Source organism: Aquarana catesbeiana, linkage group LG06, assembly GCF_042186555.1.
Source record: "Aquarana catesbeiana isolate 2022-GZ linkage group LG06, ASM4218655v1, whole genome shotgun sequence".
Lineage (NCBI taxonomy): Eukaryota > Metazoa > Chordata > Amphibia > Anura > Ranidae > Aquarana > Aquarana catesbeiana.
The window spans coordinates 47,621,298-47,641,203 of NC_133329.1; the positions used below are offsets into that span (position 1 = coordinate 47,621,298).

Below are 19,906 nucleotides of genomic sequence, written 5' to 3' on the forward strand. Positions count from 1 at the left end.
AATTTCCACTCTTGCTTGCTAGATAAAACATCCTGTATGTCTGTATCTTTACCATATATTAATGAAAGGGTTGAACTTTTGTTGTGATGTCATTTTGGTTATATAAGTGGAAACACGGAAATAAATCGAGGAGATCATTCTGAGAACTGCATGTCTTGTATGCGTGTCATAACTTTCATCAGAATGGTCTCCAGATCTGAATGTGTTTGAAGGAACACTCTAGGCAGGATATCATACAAGGGTTCACTTGCTTTTAGAACATCCCTACACCCCATCAAATATCAATCAGTGCACAGCTCAATTCAAATAAATAAATTAGATAAGTTCAAAAAGAGTATTGCCAACAGAACATAAACATGCATAAAATTGCATAAAAATTGCATAAATTTCATGTGATAAACACACTAATGATGTGTATATAAATGTGCTTGAATTATATAAATTCAATAGTTAAATAAATGCATGAATGTCTTACAAACAGGAAGTCAGCAGGCAATAATGTTTTTTTCCAGCAAGTTCAGCAGCCTATTACAAAGCAACTACAGAGTACAGAAGAACATGAATGGCAATCTTGGTGAAGTTAGGAGATCAGCAAAAAGGACATGGAAAAGAAAACTTTGGTCGGAGTTCTGCTTTAATGGCTGTGTGTTGAGTTTTTTTGAGAGGACAGCAAATTTACATTGTTATACAAGTTGTACACTCACTACTTTACATTGTAGCAAAGTGTCATTTCTTCAGTGTTGTCACATGAAAAGATAGAATAAAATATTTACAAAAATGTGAGGGGTGTACTCACTTTTGTGAGATACTGTATATTGGTAAGAAATCACCATAGGCTTAAAGAACTCAGGAAATTGTTGTGGTGTACTATTGAGTGTCTGAACAAATTCATCTTGTTATTAAGCTTTTTACTAATTGCCGTAATCGGCTGGAGGCACTGTCTTTCAACTATATTTATTATTCAGGCACCACCCTTTTATTAATCATTTACAATTTGCCAAGCTTATCCTTTTTATCTAATTACATATTCCCCAAATTTATCACAATTCGATTTTTAAAACACACACTCACGACAACTCACCTTCCTCTGAGAGTGGACGTGGCTTCTGTACTGTTACTTTCACTTCTCCTGAGCTATAATCACAAAGCTCTTACCTGTTCTGCTGATAGTTTCGGGTTTCCTGCAAAACCCTCAGGAAATAAAAATCTGTTGCAACACATCCAAAAGCCGTACAGTAAGAAATGGAGCTGTTAATTATATTAAGTGAATTCTAAGCTTCCACGTATTACTGTGTATGGCACTGAAAACAATATTAACCGCTTGCAGACCACCCCACGTACATGTATAGCACACCCTCGTAGGGACTGCTGATAACCTGGATCCCCCACTACTGCACAGCCAGGCACACAGAATCTTCACAAGCACCCCAGAGACAGAGAACAGTCTGTAGCTTTATTTTTATATTTTATTAGGGGTTTCAACTTGGATAGGGATGGGATGTTATGGGATGCCCACTTTAGGTGAGAAAGAAGAAAAAGGTGCGTGATCTAGCACACAGATCAAAATGATATAGTTTATTCTAAACAGAGTAGATGAGTACAAAGGAATTACTACGTATTTATTAAAACTAGGTTACAAAATATTCATTTAAAATGAGTTAAGCCCATGCAAGGGCAAACGCTCAATGGTAGGTTGACGTGTTTCGAGGGGTTCCCACTTCATCAGAGCCTTGGAAAACAAAGGGAGGTCTGTATAGTGTGGTAGGTTTACATAGAGAGGAGTGGCTGAGTGGGAGATGTATCACATGATGGGTGATGTATTCTGCTTGTCTCGAGTGGTATCCACATCCCAGTGCTCTATATAAAACAAATACAAGATATATATGTGTAGGTAGGTTATAGATGAAGAGACACTTAGTGTCTCTTCATCTACAACCTATTCTATTTTATTTGAGAATCAATCCTGATGTACTGACGGCCTATCTCATTTTTGAAAATGTCAGGACAGTACAAATACCCCCAAATGACCCAGTTTTGGGAAGTAGACAGTCCAAGGTATTTAGTAAGAGGCATGGCGCCTTTTTTTTAATCGCTTGCTGACCAGCCACCGTCGTTTCCATTTTTTATCTAACTGCTGCATCTGTTCAGTGCACACATATGACATATGACACATATGGGAGCTATGACCATAGGCGTGTGCAGGGTGTGTGCCTGGTGTGCCTGGGCACACCCTAATCAAGGACCCAGCAATTATGGCAGAATCAACTATGCATTAAAAAAAAAAACAAATGCTGCCACCAAATCTAAGGACTCGTAAAATGCAATATGTGATATTTCTGTTCTTGGGGTTAGATACACTTTAAATTGCAGTTATAAGTGCAGATTGAGCACTTACCCCCTATAAGATGAGGGGAGTGATTTGACTTCAGTACAGATGGTGTCACTTATCCCGAGATGGTAATTCAGAGATTTGGTTTGCTCTTGGTTTTGCTTACATGAAGCTGCACAGATGTCTTTCAAGTCGTACCCAATGTCGCACTAAAATGTGGCTTTGAAATCGTACGAGTTCAGATGTAGTCACACGATTTCAAAGCCTCATTCAATGTGAATGAGGGCAAAAGTGAAGGCTAAAATGAACTTAACTGCTACAGATCACTCCATGTTAATCTGTTAATGTTAAAGAGGAACTCAAAGCACATATAGAAAACACATTAACCACTTCACCTCCCTGAATGTACTACATAAACCTTGAAAGTGAAGGGTTTAAAAGAAGCTTGTGGCTGCAGTAGCAGATATAAGCTGTCATGTAAAAGTGATCCAGGTGGCTATATAGCCACCCCCCCCCGATAATGCACCCTCTGTGGTTCCTGGGCTCTCCAGCTAAAACATCCACACATTTATGCCCTGTACACACGATCAGACATTCCAACAACAAAATCCATCAGATTTTTTCCGACGGATGTTGGCTCAAACTTGTCTTGCATACACACGGTCACACAAGGTTGGCCGGAAATTCTGAGCATCAAGAACGTGGTGACGTACAACATGTACAACGAGCCGAGAAAAATGAAGTTCAATAGCCAGTGTGGCTCTTCTGCTTGATTCTGAACATGCGTGGCACTTTGTGTGTCGGAATTGTCCACACATGGTCGGAATTGACGCGATCGGATTTTGTTGTCGGAAAATTTTATAGCCTGCTCTCAAACTTTGTGTGTCGGAAATTCCAATGAAAAAAGTCTGATGGAGCCCACACACGGTCGGAATTTCCGACAACAAGCTCTGATCGCACATTTTCCATTGGAAAGTCCAATCGTGTGTACAGGGAATAAGAATGAAAATTTACATACTTTCTCTTATATGTAGTTTCTATATCAACAGCATCACTTAGTGCCCATAATTTTTTCACATAAATATCTCAATCAGGTTAAAACTCATTAGGTCCACTAGGTGGTGCTGATAAGGGGGCTATTTATATATATATATATTGGAGAAAATAAGTTGATTTTCATTCTAAATGTGTGGATATTTGTCATATCCATACAATGAACATTTTCTACATAGACCCCTAAGTGTATCTTTGTATTCAGATTTTTCCCTTTTTTTTGCATGTATATGGTTGGTATTTCTGCACTATCACTATAAGGGGTCTATTTACAAAGGCTCCATTTAGATTTGTGTGACTTGTCATGTGCCTTTGGACACATTAAGTCACAGCCCATGTATTTTAATTGAAACCAATCTATCAAATGAGGACCGAGACAGCAGCTGGAGCTGCTGGGCTCATTCTCACTGCTGGAACGATCGGGTTCAGGTAAGTAAGGGGGGGGGGGGGTGGGGGGCAGCTGCATCACAGGAGGTTTTTCACCTTAATGCATAGAATATATTAAGGTGAAAAACCATGAGACTTTACAACTCCTTTAAAAAAAATTAATTGCTGGTAACATTTTTAATAAATGACATTTTTGTTTAGGAAGATACTGTGGATATTTACAGTTCTTCATTATCAGATGGATTTGAATACTGCGTATCCTAACAAAGGGTTAACAATTTAGAAACTGCCCTCCTGCATTGTAAGGTACAGGTCACTGTGTGGTAAATTCTTTGGCATCATGTACACTGCTGCTGGTAAACGGACATTTTTTTGTTCTCTTATCAGTCCATGTACACATATAGTCGTTCCTAGGCAGTTGAGTTTAGAGGCCTTTTTTGGAATGCAAAGAAAATGGGTTCAGAGGTTGAGTTTAGAGGCATTTCAAGCGCCAAACGTGGCAAAACGCTGATAAACACGGTAACTCACGTTTAGCCTCATTTGCTTTAGAGGCTTTTTTAAAAAAAATGCTTCTAAACGCAAAACGCAGCATGTAAACACGGCAAAACAGACATTTTAAACGTGGGTTACTATCTGTCAAGTTAAATCGTTCAGGAGAGGTTGTAGAAACGTCCTGTGTACATGAAGCCCTAAAATCAATCACACCTTCTTCTTTGAAACATCTAAAAGGTAAGAAATATATATATATTTTTATACGCAGTATGAATAGGAACATATAGCGAGGTTTTCTTAAATTGCCAAAGTGGAAATACGCTTTAACTTTAAAACGTGTGAACGAGCACAAAAACTTGAATTCAAATGAATATGTGGTTTCCGGTCAGTAACGTCCTTATTGTTCCAAAATCAAATGTGAAAATAAATAAATAAATAAATAACATTTTGAACTACTTTTGAACAACATCCATCAAGCCATCAAATGAACTGAGAATTTTTATAGGAATTTTCGTTCAACATTCTACTAGTGTATACTCAGCTTTTGACTGGTCAGCAGAAAAAAATGACTTATTGAAGATTTCCCCTTTATTTTTGTTCTGGTGGCACACTTTGGATTTCCCATAACATTCTATTCCAGAAACAATGGTGACCAGGACAAATGGAGAGGGGGAATCTCCCCAGTGGGGATACAGACAGCAATTAAAACCTGACATAGGTTTCAGTCCTTCTACACTCGACACAAAAAAAAACACTTTTGGATTTACATGCACTTTAACTTGTAGCTATGAAAAGCAGATTGTGTACTCACCTTCCTCTGAGACACGACGTGGCTTCTGTACTGTCAGTTTCACTTCTCCTGAGTTATAATTATGGACCTCTTACCTGTTCTGCTGATAGTTTGAATTTCCCGCTCACTCAGCAATGTCGGGGAAATTCCCCGCGTATTGCAGCCAATACGAGTGCAGAAGGAATAAATAATGAATACAAGTGTGTCATCTGACACCGGTTTATGCAGTAAAATAGTGTAAGGAATGAAGTTCTAAGAGCAAGCACACATCCCATAATTTGGTTTCAGTAAAATCTATTACTGTATGAGGAACTGTTAATAAAATTAAAACTCAACTCCATGAATCAGAATAAATCTACCCTTGGAGTGCCACCCTCTCCCCCTGCAATATTTAAACAATTGTTTTTTCTAGGGTGGCAGAATAAAGAGAAATACTTTCCATATGTCACGATCCAGCAGGGTCTCTTCAGTGTGCGACCAATCCTGCTCCTCTAACCCAATCACCCCCACCAGATTAATAGTAATGATGCCCACAGATTGGTGACAAGAGGGCAGCACCGGAGCCAGGTGGACAGGGGGAAGAGGGAAAAGCCTTGTGCACAGTGGTAGCTGGTGCTCCAAATTTTTGGGGGGCACAAACAAACTGAAAAATTCTGGAAAAAAAACATCAATTACAGCCACTGTGCCATCAAACGCAGCCACTGTGCCATCAAACGCAGCCACTGTGCCATCAAACGCTGCCACTGTGCCCATCAATTGCAGCCACTGTGCCTATCAATTGCAGCCACTGTGCCATCAAAAGCAGCCACTGTGCCCATCAAACGCAGCCACTGTGCCATCAAACACTGCCACTGTGCCATCAAACGCTGCCACTGTGCCCATCAAATGCTGCCACTGTGCACATCAATTACAGCCACTGTGCCATCAAACGCAGCCACTATGCCATCAAACGCTGCTACTGTGCCATCAAACGCTGCCACTGTGCCCATTAAACGCTGCCACTGTGCCCATCAATTACAGCCACTGTGCCATCAAACGCAGCCACTGTGCCATCAAACGCAGCCACTGTGCCCATCAAACGCAGCCAGTGTGCCATCAAACGCTGCCACTGTGCCATCAAATGCTGCCACTGTGCCCATCAAATGCAGCCACTGTGCCCATCAAATGCTGCCACTGTGCCCATCAACTGCAGCCACTGTGCCATCAAACGCAGCCACTGTGTCCATCAAACGCAGCCACTGTGCCATCAAACGCTGTCACTGTGCCATCAAACGCTGCCACTGTGCCCATCAAATGGAGCCACTGTGCCCATCAAACGCTGCCACTGTGCCCATCAATTGCAGCCACTGTGCCATCAAACGCAGCCACTGTGCCCATCAAACGCAGCCACTATGCCATCAAACGCTGCCACCGTTATTTTTTATCGCTTGAATTATTTTTCCCATTATGGGTGTGAGTGGGGCTTCATGTGTGATTGTATAGACAGGGCCCCAGTGCACTGTATTGCCCGGGGGCCTATAATGCTCTTAGGATGGCACTGGCCACTGTGCCCATCAAACGCTGCCACTGTGCCCATCAATTACAGATACTGTGCCATCAATTGCAGCCACTGTGCCATTAAACGCAGCCACTGTGCCCATCAAACGCAGCCACTGTGCCATGAAACGCTGCCACTGTACCATCAAACGCTGCAACTGTGCCTATCAAATGCTGCCACTGTGCCCATCAAATGCAGCCACTCTGCCCATCAAATGCTGCCACTGTGCCCATCAACTGCAGCCACTGTGCCATCAAACGCAGCCACTGTGCCCATCAAACGCAGCCACTGTGCCATCAAACACTGTCACTGTGCCATCAAACGCTGCCACTGTGCCCATCAAACGCAGCCACTGTGCCCATCAAACGCAGCCACTGTGCCCATCAAACGCTGCCACTGTGCCCATCAATTGCAGCCACTGTGCCATCAAACGCAGCCACTGTGCCCATCAAACGCAGCCACTATGCCATCAAACGCTGCCACTGTGCCATCAAACGCAGCCACTGTGCCCATCAAACGCAGCCACTGTGCCATCAAACGCAGCCACTGTGCCATCAAACGCTGCCACTGTGCCCATGGGATGCTGCCACTGTGCTCATCAATTGAAGCCACTGTGCCATCAAACGCAGCCACTGTGCCCATCAAACGCAGCCACTGTGCCATCAAACGCTGCCACTGTGCCCATCAAACGCAGCCACTGTGCCATCAAATGCTTCCACTGTGCCCATCAAACGCGGCCACTGTGCCCATTAAACACAGCCACTGTACCATCAAATGCTGCCACGGTCAGGGCCGTCTTTTTGCATGGGCATGCTGGGCAGTTGCCCGGGGGCCCCACCTGCCCAGTGACCCCAGCCAAGCATCATTCAGATGTCCGGGCTTCCCCAGGTGCCACACAATGGGAGGGGGTGTCAGGCCGGCACCCCCCCTCCGCGACTGAAGCGGAGATAGCAGGCGGGTTAAGGCAGTGGCACTGACTAGTGAAGATAGCAGGCGGTGACAGGCACATGGAGAGCCTGAGGCGAGCTTTAGTGGCTTTGCAGGGGGGGTGCGAGCCGCACCCGAGTGACACCCGTCGGCACACCCTGCCACAACAATCCCCTTCTCTCGTGATCGCCTCCTCCTCCATTATGTTTACACATGGGGAGGGGACCCAACCAGTGCTGAGCATGTCCCGCCTGATCATCTGAGGACTGAGGTACATTATGGGTCTGAATGGGGGGGTCTGTATTGTAGGGAGGGTCTGCACTGTAGAGGGGGTCTGCACTGTAGGGGGGTCTGTACTGTAGGAGGGGGTTTGCACTGTAGGGGGGGTCTGTACTGTAGAGGGGTCTGTACTGTAGGAGGGGGTCTGCACTGTAGGGGGGTCTGCACTGTAGGGGGGTCTGTACTGTAGGGGGGTCTGTACTGAATGGAGGTCTGCACTGTAGGGAGGTCTGTACTGTAGGGGGGGTCTGAACTGTAGGGGGTTCTGCACTGTAGGGGGTCTGTACTGTAGGAGGGGGTCTGCACTGTAGGGGGGTCTGTACTGTAGGGAGGGGGTCTGCACTGTAGGGGAGTTTGCACTGTAGGGAGGGGGTCTGCACTGTAGGGGGTATGTACTGAATGGGGGGTCTGCACTGTAGGGGGGTCTGTGTAACATGCAGGGGGTCCAGAACTGTTAGGGGGTGTCTGTGTAACATACAGGGGTCCAGAGCTGTGGGGGTCTGTGTAATGTAAAGGAGTCCAGAGGTGCAGGGTGCTGTGTAATGTAAAGTGGTCCAGAGGTGCAGGGTGATGTGTAATGTAAAGGGGTCCAAATGTGCAGGGTGCTGTGTAATGTAAAGGGGTCCAGAGGTGCAGAGTGCTGTGTAATGTAAAGGGGTCTAGAGGTACAAGGGCTGTGTAATGTAAAGGGGTCCAGAGGTGTAGGGTGCTGTGTAATGTAAAGGGGTGCAGAGGTGCAGTTGTGGAGAGGGGGTACACAGTAGTGACAAAGAGACATTGAAGGATGTCCCGCTCGATCAGTCCCGATATCAGTCAGCGACTCAGCGGCGGGCAGTAGGGTTTCCACCTGTTCGGTTTTGACCTGGACATTATGGGCTTAGGAGGCTGTGCCCAGGTTTCCCTCTACCTCACACCCAGACACCATTTCCAGCTGACAGGGGGTACCATAGGGCCAAAGTCAGCTGTCCCATTCTCCCCTCCGATCCACTCTGCTGTTATCACTGAATTGCTGGAGGAAGCCAAGGATACAGAGCTGCGGGGAAACTGCAGTGTGTTGTCAGACGCTGTGACCAATCAGAGCGTTCCGGAGGCTTAACCACGCCTCCATAATCAGAGGCTGACAGTTCACATGAGTTTCCAGCGGCTCTCTGTTTCCTCCAGAGATTTAGTAGTAACAGCAATGTAGATCAGAGGGGAGAATGGGACAGCTGACTTCACAGACTGACATATACAACTCTGACATGAAGAGTGAGTGGATTGTTTTTAAGCATTTATTTTATTAAAAACATCTGCACCAGCAGCTGCCTGTCGCCTCTCTCTCCCTTATGTTTTGACTCCTCTGTGTTTGCCCCGCCTCTGTATTTTCCACCCCCTCCTTTGTATTTGCCACCCCCTCCTCTGTATTTGCCACCCCCTCCTCTGTAATTGCCCCCCTTCTCTGTAATTGCCCCCCTCCTCTGTAATTGTCCCTTCCTCCTTTGTAATTGCCCCCCTCCTCTGTAATTGCCACCCCTCCTCTGTATTTGCACCCCCCTCCTCTGTATTTGCACCCCCCTCCTCTGTAATTGCCCCCCCTTCTTTGTAATTGCCACCTCCTCTGTAATTGTCCCCCCTGCTCTGTATTTGCACCCCCCTCCTCTGTATTTGCCCCCCTTCTTTGTAATTGCCCCCTCCTCTGTAATTGTCCCCCCTGCTCTGTATTTGCCCCCCTCCTCTAATTGCCCCCCTATCTCTGTAATTACCCCCTCCTCTGTATTTGCACCCCCTCCTCTGTATTTGCACCCCAATCACAAAGCAAAACTTCTTTTAGGTGACAGGCATCCCACAATTCTGTTTACATGATTTTGCCGCAATTTGTCGGGTGACAATCGCGACAAAATCGCACCGCGGTTGGGGTGCCATGCCGTGGGCCGCTAAAGTGTTTGGGTTTGGCTTGAAGAAAAGGTGGCAACCCTAGCGGGCAGTGTGCAGTGTGAGTCAGCTGTCACTGTGAAGAACGGAGCCGATGCTTTCTGTGTAATTCTGGCTCTTTACAGACAGAGTGATATGAAATGCACTCCGCCTGTGACAGATACGGGAAGCATCGGCTCTGCTCTCTACTGCAGCCGCATGCTTCCTGTCACACTTCCGCATCTCAGAGGAGCCAGACAGCAGTACACACGCCAGCATTATTAATACCCACCAGCACCAGCAGTACCCACGCCAGCATTAATACCCACCAGCCCCAGCAGTACCAACACCACCAGGCAGCACCAGCGCACCAGAGTGTGAGTGTGTACATTTATATATATATTTATTTCGTTTTTTTAGTTGTATGATTTAGTGATGAAAGTTATTAGTGCCCGTGCCCCCCCCCCCCCCCCAAGTTTTGACTGTAATATCTTATGTGTCCCCCTTATATATCAATATTAGAGTTGCCACTAGTTCAAGGAAGTGTAAGAAAGGTGAGGAAAAAGAAACTTTATTACGTGTTGGTGAAAATAACCTTTAGAGCAGAGCTTGTGTTATATTCTCCAAATGTTGTTTTAATGTTTAAACACTGATTTTTTTGGAAGTACCAATAAATATAGCCTTATTGATAATTTGCATTTTTATTCTTGTGCGTGTCTGCAGAGGCGGCTCTATAATTAGGCAAAAAAGGTGGCCGCTTAAGGCCTCGGGCTACCAGGGGCCTCGCGGCCACCTAATTTGCCTGATGTGTGTGGGAGAATGAGAGGGAATGTCCCCTCTGCTGGGTGAGCGGGCCGGTAAAGGATCGGCATCTTTCATATACTGCACTGCCTGCTGCAGTGCAATTGTAGAGGAGGTGGAGGCGGAGCTGCCGGGCCAGCCGCTGCTGAACCCACCAGGACAAAGGGATGGACTGAGCCGGGGGGCAGGGAGGCCTCGTAAAAATGCAGCTTGCTCCGCAGTCTGCACCGCCGGTACACTGTCTGCAGCAGAGCGGTGCAAGTATGCTGTGTGTCCAACCGACCGACGCATTCACTTCCCTGTCAGGCGAAGTGATCTCCGCCCGGCAGGAGCTTCCTAGTCCCACCCGGCATGATGTCATTCACAGGACGGGATGAAAGGGCAGAGGAGAGTGCTGCTGCAAAGACCTGCGAAGAGCCAGTGAAGCCTCGTGCAAAAGTGCAAGTAAGTTTGCAGAGGCTTAAAACCTTTCTGCACCCCTCTCATGTACATACTACCCCCACCATACACTCCACACCCCTCTCATGTACATACTACCTCATGTACATACTACCCCCACCATACACTCCACACCCCTCTCATGTACATACTACCCACCTCCATACACTCCGCTCCCCTCTCATGTACATACTACCCACCGCCATACATTCTGCACCCCTCTCATGTACATACTACCCCCCCACCATACACTCCGCGCTCCTCTTGTGTACATACTACCCCCCACCATACACTCCGCACCTATTAAAATTATGCTACCTATTGGGCATGGCTTTATAGTTTGATTAGAAATTTTTGTCTTTTTTTTTTTACAGTGTTTTTATTACTTTATTTTTTACAATCTTTTTATTTATTTGTAAGTTTTTTGGTTTCTTTGGTGAGATATCAGGGGTCTAAACATACCCCTGAAGTCTCACTTTTAAGACAGAGAAAGGAAATGAGGAAACACATTTCCCAGTTCCTTTCTCTGTAGCCTCAGCTGCACTGCAGATGAATGAACAGGAGACAGAGGCTCCTGTTAATTCATAAACTAAAGCATAATAAACACAAATCGGTTCCAATCACTCACTGTGCTAATTTATAAAAGGTAGGGGCCTTTTCCCGGCCTCCATCCTGAAGACCCCCCTCACAGCAGTCAGCGTGAGGGCAGAGGAGGGAAGTCGGCAGGGCTGTGAGGGGCACACCGTTATTTTTTATCGCTTGAATTATTTTTCCCATTATGGGTGTGAGTGGGGCCTCATGTGTGATTGTATAGACAGGGCCCCAGTGCACTGTATTGCCCTGGGGCCTATAATGCTCTTAGGATGGCACTGGCCACTGTGTCCATCAAACGCTGCCCCTGTGCCATCAATGCTGCCACTGTGCCCAATCGAATGCAGTCACTGTGCCATCAAATGCTCCCACTGTGCCATCAAATGCTCCCACTGTGCCATCCAATGCTCCCACTCTGCCCATCGAATGCCGCCACTCTGATCCCCCCTCCACCCGTTCGTCATCTGCCCGGCACTTACCCTGTCTCGGTGGGGCAGTGGGTGACGGTGAGCGGTGTCCTCCATGGGTCTTCTCCCATCCTCCTCTCCTCCCGTCCCCTCCTATAGGCGATTGGATGCCTGATAGGCGTCCAATCACAGCGCCTGATGTTTCAGCCAATCAGGTGATGGGTAACAGACTGGAGCACCTGATTGGCGGAGAGGTGATTCAAATATTCATTCGCTGTTCTAACACACCTGGGTGAACTCCGAGCGTCAAGCATGGCTCTAATCAGGTGTTCAAAAACACCCCCGCCACTGTAATTCAGGCGCCCGGCGTCTGGAAAGGGGGGTGTCAGCGGCGGCCATGGATAGATTCATGCATAAATCTATCTATTGGTGATAAAGGGGGTGGCTGAAGAGAGGGGGCGGCGCCTGTGCGCCCTTATGGACGCACCGCCACTGCGAGTTGTGCACATGTGCCAAAAAATCTTCTGGTTCAGCAGGATCTAGCTGACTTTTGATCCATTTGTACAACTTTGGATAGAGAAGATTACCGCACTAGTAAATTTGTGCAGAGCTGCTAGCACCACAATTGACAAATATTGTGTAAAACCTCAGAAATCAAAGTGTTGCGCTGAACAATCGTTTCATAGGTGATCATAAATGTATGCATATGTCACAAACCAAGTGGAAAAGAAATACAAAAGTCCAAGGAAATGTCCACAAGGGGTAACCAATAATGTACCCATGCAAAATCAAAGTCCATGAAAGTGCTTGAAGTGATGATCCATAAATAGTGACAGTCACCACCATAGATAATGAGATTACGCTTACCAGAGAGTGTGGACCCAGACACCCTAAGGTAGTGAGTCAAATAAGCAGGGGTAAGTAGACATCTCATAGGGAAGCAAAATCGCTTAGGTGTCTCATATGGATGGATCTTACGAATCCCCTCGGTTCTGGTGTGGATGGACTCCAACTTGGACACACCGTCTCTCTCAGATCAGACACATATGTGGAAGCACACCAAGTAATTGCACACAGTGTAAAACCATCAAAAACTGTTTTTTTTTTTAAACTACAGAACACTTATAGGAAAAAGATGTATACAGCACTTGTTAAAATATTTTCCCAAATTGTATGCAATGACCTCAGCAGGAGCTGAACCCAACACATTTCATCAGAAATGACATCCTCATGGGGAGGGACCCGTGTGTACAACTGACTGTACGGGCATGCTGGAAAACTAGCATATGACCCACATACAATCAGTGCTTGCAGCCAATGGCTAAGTGCTTTCTGGTGGGTGGGGGCACACAAAGGCACAGGGTGGTAGATCGCTGCACTAGCATCGCTTGTGTTAGTAAATCGATCTCTCTGTTTTTTGTTTTTTTTTCATTCAGCTCGCTGGTTTGAGAAAGGCTACTCTAAACATAATGAGCATGTAACTTGTATGTTTTATGATATTCTAGGCAATAGGGAGTGGTACTGTCCTATTGATCTACAAATGGTCTCATCATTTGAGAGTGAGTTCCGAGACCTGTGTACTCAGGCTCACATGAAAGGACTGATTGCTAAAGATGCTTTGGAGTATCTTGTCAATCCCTACCCGCGGACCTCCACATTATACACTTTTGTCCATCAGGGAGACCTATTATTTCCGGTATTGGATCTCTATCTGAATGTGCAAGCAGATATGTGGACTCATTTCTTCTCCCACACGTAACTAGTCTACCTTCCTTTATTAAGGATACACCCGGTCTACTTAGACATGTGGAGGGTACTCACATCCCTCCGGGTGCCCTGCTTGTTGCTATTGATATTGAATCCTTGTATTAGAGTATTCCGTGCGAGCAGGGCTCCTGAATGGAGGAAGACAGACATTCTTGGCCACTAAACCATTTTGTTTTAGATTTACTTACTTTCATCTTGACAAAAAAATATTTTGTCTTCATGGATCAACTGTTTTTGCAGGTGCAGGGAGTAGCTATGGACACATGTTGCGCTCCATCCTATGCTAACTTCTATCTGGGGGGGTGGGAGAGAGAGAGGTTTTCTCCAGCGATATATATGTGTCCTTGCTCCCCTGCATCCTGTGTTGGTTTAGGTACATCGATGACCTTTTGGTCATCTGGCCTGGCACAGAGAGGGACCTACATAGGTTTTTGGATCGATTGAACTCCAATTGTTACAATTTAAAATTCACATATGCGTGAATATATCCTTTCTCGATTTTAACATTTCCATCGACCCAGAGGCTTATATACAATCTGACCTTTACCGCAAGCTGAGTGCCGGCAATACCTTACTCCATGCCAGAAGCTCCCACCCAAGCTCACTGATTCGGACTATCCCGTATGCCCAGTACCTCCGCTTGCGGAGGAACTGCACTTCTGATTTAGATTTCAAAAGACAGGCAAACCTGCTGCGTGAGAGGTTACTAGCAGGAGGCTACTCTCGCACACTTCTGAGACATTCCTATAATAGGGCATTGACAAAAACAAAAGGGTCCTTATTGTACAATATTCCATCCAAACAAAGTCCCCAAACTGTGTGCCTAGTTACAAGGTTCTCCACTCATGAACCACAATTGCGAACACTGATCGCAAAAAATTGCCATTTCCTCACTAAGGACTACACCAGTTTTAAATTTGTAAGGTCTACTCCAGAGCTGATCTTTAGACGAGCCATCAGGAGCCATTAGGAGAACAACTTACTAGCCACTATGTGCCGCTTAAAGATAGTAATTCCTCACCACGAGGAACATAACGCTGTGGCAGCTGTCCACGCTGTCGCTGGATTAAGGAAGGCCAGGGCATCATATTACCAAACGGCCAATTGCATAGATCTAGAACCTTTGCCAAACACACACAACAAACCAAGTTTAGCGCTGTCCCCACTACATCTATTCCAACAGTAAACAGTCTGTATGTATATTCCTCGCTCTAGGTGTTGCAGCTCTCCCACAAGTCCACTGGGTGGCGGACATGAATCTGAAAATATAAAAAGCAAGAGAGTGCGCACGCCAGCCCTAGTGCATGGGACCCTACCATATACATTTTTATAATATATAATATATTGTTCTTATAATTAATATCAATAAACCAAAAAAACATATAACACATTATACATATAAATTAATTCTCAGATTTAATATTGTATTTTTATATATCATGAATTGATTTAAAATGTATGACTATGATCTTGCAGCGTGATTTTCTGTTGTTGATGATATTAACCTATATATAGTACATTTTATATAGTACTTCTCATATAAGTACTTTTTATTAAGTTTTAACAATATATGATTAGTATTCTTTTTTCATTTATTTAGATTGATATTAAAGTTAGTGTAATTCTTCTATATTGAACTGTATTAATATCATTTTAGGAAGCTGTTGCTATATAACCCCCTCCGATTTATATACATCTTTTACTGTGAACTCCGTGCCCCTGGTCTGCTATGATGCCATTGGTTCATTGATAGGAGGGGCGGGGGGTTTGAGCATATAATGTCACTTGAGGAGAGTAGGGCGTTACCTGAAGAAGGAGGCCACGCCTCCAAAACATGTTGTCTTAGCAACCGCATGAAGTGTATTAGAGGAGTCAGCTGTCACACCGTGCATCCCCTCCCAAGCCACGAGTGACGTCATGCAGCACCGGCTGGTCCGTGCGAGTGCCCTGAGCGGCGGCGTGTGTTACAAGGTAGCAGGCGGCTTCAGCTTACTGAAACCCTTCACCACGCTGCAAATCACTGTGAACCAACTGATTTCAACAGACCAGGAGAGGAGGCTTTTATGGAGCTGTTTATGCCATTTAACATCGGATGTTTGTGAGTGCAAACCCTCATTTTTTATATACTGATCTTCATCAATTAAAACGAAAATACACTAGGGCTGGCGTGCGCTCTATCTTGCTTTTTATATTTCTAGAACCTTTGCCGACTGCTCTACAAGAGGAGTTATATAAATTATGTATTGCCGATGTGGTGTATTCTACATCGGCAAGACTAAACGTGAACTTAGACAGAGAATCGGTGATCATACTTATTACACAAGTGGAGGTAAAAGCCTTACGCCCGTCACTAGACATATAGGTCTATACAATTAATACCACACTGAAATAGTATCTTTTTTTTGTCCTTGAGGTGATCTCAATGAACCCCAGAGGAGGGAATTGGGAAAAACTCATACTTCAACATGAGATGCTCTGGATAGCGCGTCTGAAGGCTATGACCCTGCCTGGCCTGAATGAGGCCAACTCATACAAACCTTTTCTTTTAATGTATGTGTTCAATGCCTTTTGCTGTTTTTGTGTCCCCCTCATCTTTCATTGTTCATCAATTCTTTTCCTGCTTTTCTTTTTTTCTTTCCTCCCTTTTTTTTTCTTTTTCTTTCCTTTCATAATGATTTGTAAGTTTAGGACTTCTAGCGGTCACTTTGCAGACAGACTTTAATGTATTGTATATGTTTATTAATGACGTTTTATGTTATACATTTTTTTCACCTTACTTCTATTGTTGTGATGAGTCTCTGCTGTGGTGTATGTGCCCCCTCTTTGGGTCATTATTGATGCTCCCTTTGGAGCGTCTGCCCATTTTGATCCACTAGGGGGCCCCTGTCATCATCATCTAGGTAGGGTCTTCAACATGGCTGCCCCTTACTCCTTGCCTTGGAGCGTGGTGTTTGCGCAACGGCCCTGTTTTTTTTGTCTCTCCCCGGCTGGTTTGCTGTCCTGGAAGGGCGCTGAAGTATATGCAGCTGCAATGCTCAGGCCTCGTTGCCTTTATGGCCATGTGCGGATGTCCTCCGTGGTGTGCAAGATGCCGTGTTTGGACACCAAACATGCCCTGAACTAGCGCATGTGCATTCCGAGTCTGGAGACGTCAGATGCTATGCGGCGTTGTGGGCATCGCCAGATAGGAGCTCACTTGTGCATGGGCACATAAATAGAGAGGATGCTATGCTCATCCTCTCTGCTGTCATTGGGGCTATGCTGGCGTTTTGGTCTGTCAAGGTAGGCTCACTCCATTTATGTCTTTCATTCCAACTTTCCAGTTTTTCCAAGTCTTGCATAGTTTATATATCTCACTGCTGCCTATGTGCCCACTGTGTTTCATTTTAGGGGGTTTACTATTCATAGTAGCTCCGGTGGATATCTCTATATACCTACCCCCCCCATGGGCGTCAATGATCTTTCTCAATCTTTCAAGGTGAGACAAGTGTACTACATGGTGCATGTAGCCTTTCTTTGCTATACACACTGATGTCTTTATAATACCCTATATTTTGGTTCTGGTTTCAGACTGCCTTGAGAATTTTCTGAACAGAGTCCCAACCACCATTCCTATATAAGATATACCCGTTTGTGATACACAGACACATTGAGGTATAGTATATATATATATATATATATATATATATATATATATATATATATATATATATATATATATATATACACAGAGGGGACGGAAAGCATTCAGACCCCCTTAAATTTTTCACTCTTTGTTATATTGCTGCCATTTGCTAAAATCATTTAAGTTCATTTTTTTTTCCTCATTAATGTACACACAGCACCCCATATTGACAGAAAAACACAGAATTGTTGACATTTTTGCAGATTTATTAAAAAAGAAAAACTGAAATATCACATGCCCAATGTGAAGATGGCAATGTTTACACACCCCTTCCAGAGCTGAGATGGATCATTCAGTGGCCAGGTCAATAAAATTACAGTTGGCCCTTCTGTTGGTCCATGGAAAACTACATGTAGTTGTTGATGAAAGGGGGATCTGCACTACTGGAACCCTTGTCATTTAGTAATGAGTATTGTGAAACAGAGGCAGGTTTTTACTATATAATAACCAAAATGTTTTTTTTTGTTTTTTTTTGCGGTTTGGTAACCAATGCATCTTTTAACCTAATTTGTATTTTAATTTTATTACAATTTCATGAAAATTTTGACACTAAAATTTTGTTTTTGGCACAATGCATGGTGATGTTAAATTAATTAAATGAAATATTTTGCAATGCAGTACGACCCCCCCCCCAAAAAAAAGAAGATTAAAAGTAAAATAAAAACAGCAAATCAAATAGAAGGAAAGGAGGAGAGATTGGGAGGAAAAAGTTGGTATCTACTTACTTTCAGTCTCTAAAATTAATTTATTGATTTGAATGTAATTTTTTTCTTTTTTTTTTACGAGAATATGGGTTACGCTATTGTGTAATGTAAAAAAAATGAAAATTATTTCTTTTAATAGGTCCTCTGCTATCTGAAAATATATGTGGTTTTAAGATTTTTGGTCAGTTTTCATGTCCAAAATGTAGATTTCAGAAAATAATAAATACTACGCAGAAGGCTGTGGGCTGTAGTTTAGCTTCTCTAAGGCTCTGTTCAGATCTTGGCGTATCGGGTGACAATCGCGGTAAAATCGTGCAAACAGAGTCGTGGGACTCTGAACTTGAAGGAGCTGAAGCGGTTTTGCAAGGAGGAATGGGCAAAAATCCCAGTGGTAAGATGTGGCAAGATCATAGAGACTTATCCAAAGTGACTTGGAGCTGTGATAGTTGCAAAAGGTGGCTCAACAAAGTATTGACTTTAGGGGGGTGAATAGTTATGCACATTGACTTTTTCTGTTATTTTGTCCTATTTGTTGTTTGCTTCACAATAAAAAAATAAAAAGATCTTCAAAGTTGTGGGCATGTTCTGTAAATTAAATGATGCAAATCCTCAAACAATCCATGTTAATTCCAGGTTGTGAGGCAACAAAACATGAAAAATGCCAAGGGGGGTGAATACTTTTGCAAGGCACTATAAAAAGCCTTAAAGAAACCCCCGCTACCGCAGCAAAGCCAAATCCCCTACAGATTTGGCGGTATTTTGAATCGCGGGCAGAATTACAGAGATTCCATCTGCGATTCGGAATGCGGAGTCCCATTGTGTCAGCAGGGCGGGAAAAATAATGAGTGATCGGTCCCACCTAGGAAACTATCTTTTTGAACTTCTACCATCTGACAGGAGGTTTAAAAATATAAAGGTGAGGACAAACCGATTGAAAGAAAATTTCTTTCCAAGAACTATCAAGGCCCTAAATGGTCATTTTGAATAATATTATCTAACTGTAGGTGACTTGACTTTGCTGCGGTAGCGGGGGTTTCCTTTATATGGGGGGGCGTAATTGTTTACATGTGTGTATGTTGAGGTTGTTATATGTTTACATATGTGTGGAGCTTGACTATGGTATTAAATATGTCTTGTTACTGCTATACTAAGAAAACCCCACCTTTTCCCTTAGTGACCACACCACACACAATGGAATAAATTGGCCATAGCAGCCTTTTTATTAAACTAATATAAATAACCAATAATTAACATTAATAACATAAAAAAACCAGACCAGACTGTTTATTAAAGAGAAAAGGCTGCAAGGTCCTAATAGGCATAAAACCCAGGACAGTACCTGCTTGTCACTTCACCAGCCTCCAGCCGCAAAAAAACACCAACTCGGAGACAACTAGCAGGTACACATCCACCACCTGGGAGCCATACCTCAGACGGGTCCCTACACCATACCTTTTGGTGCCCATATAACTTAAAAAAGGACCTTGCACTCCGCCATCAACATGTCTTGCTTTAGAATGACCCCCTGACTCCTTAACTGGTTCCAAACCACCATATTCAGGACGGGAGGGTGAGAAGTTGCTCCATTCTCTCTTCTCCGACTGAAGCCCTTCCCTTCCTGTACTGCTTCACTACCCTTTCCTCCTCCCAGCTCAAACCCTGCCCCCTGCAGCCTGCTAACCTATCCTGTACCCTTAGACTAGGTACCTAACAAGCCCCTTTAACCCCTGTCATGCCGGCCTTATGTCTACTGCTTTCTTTCCTTTACTCCAGGCCTTTCTTTTATAGAATTTCATTGTAATTTGCGTTGCAATGACAATAACATACAG

General features: G+C 44.3%; 1 protein-coding gene across 1 annotated transcript in view; it reads right to left on the reverse strand.

Annotated features, from left to right (window-relative positions):
* Positions 1–5,102, reverse strand: part of LOC141148373 (uncharacterized) — a 397,492-nt gene extending 392,390 nt beyond the window's left edge. Inside the window, exon 1 of the mRNA XM_073635792.1 lies at positions 5,073–5,102. The gene's annotated coding sequence lies outside the window, so the exon portion shown is untranslated. The remainder of the gene's footprint in view (positions 1–5,072) is intronic.
* Between the last annotated feature and the right edge of the window lie 14,804 nt (positions 5,103–19,906).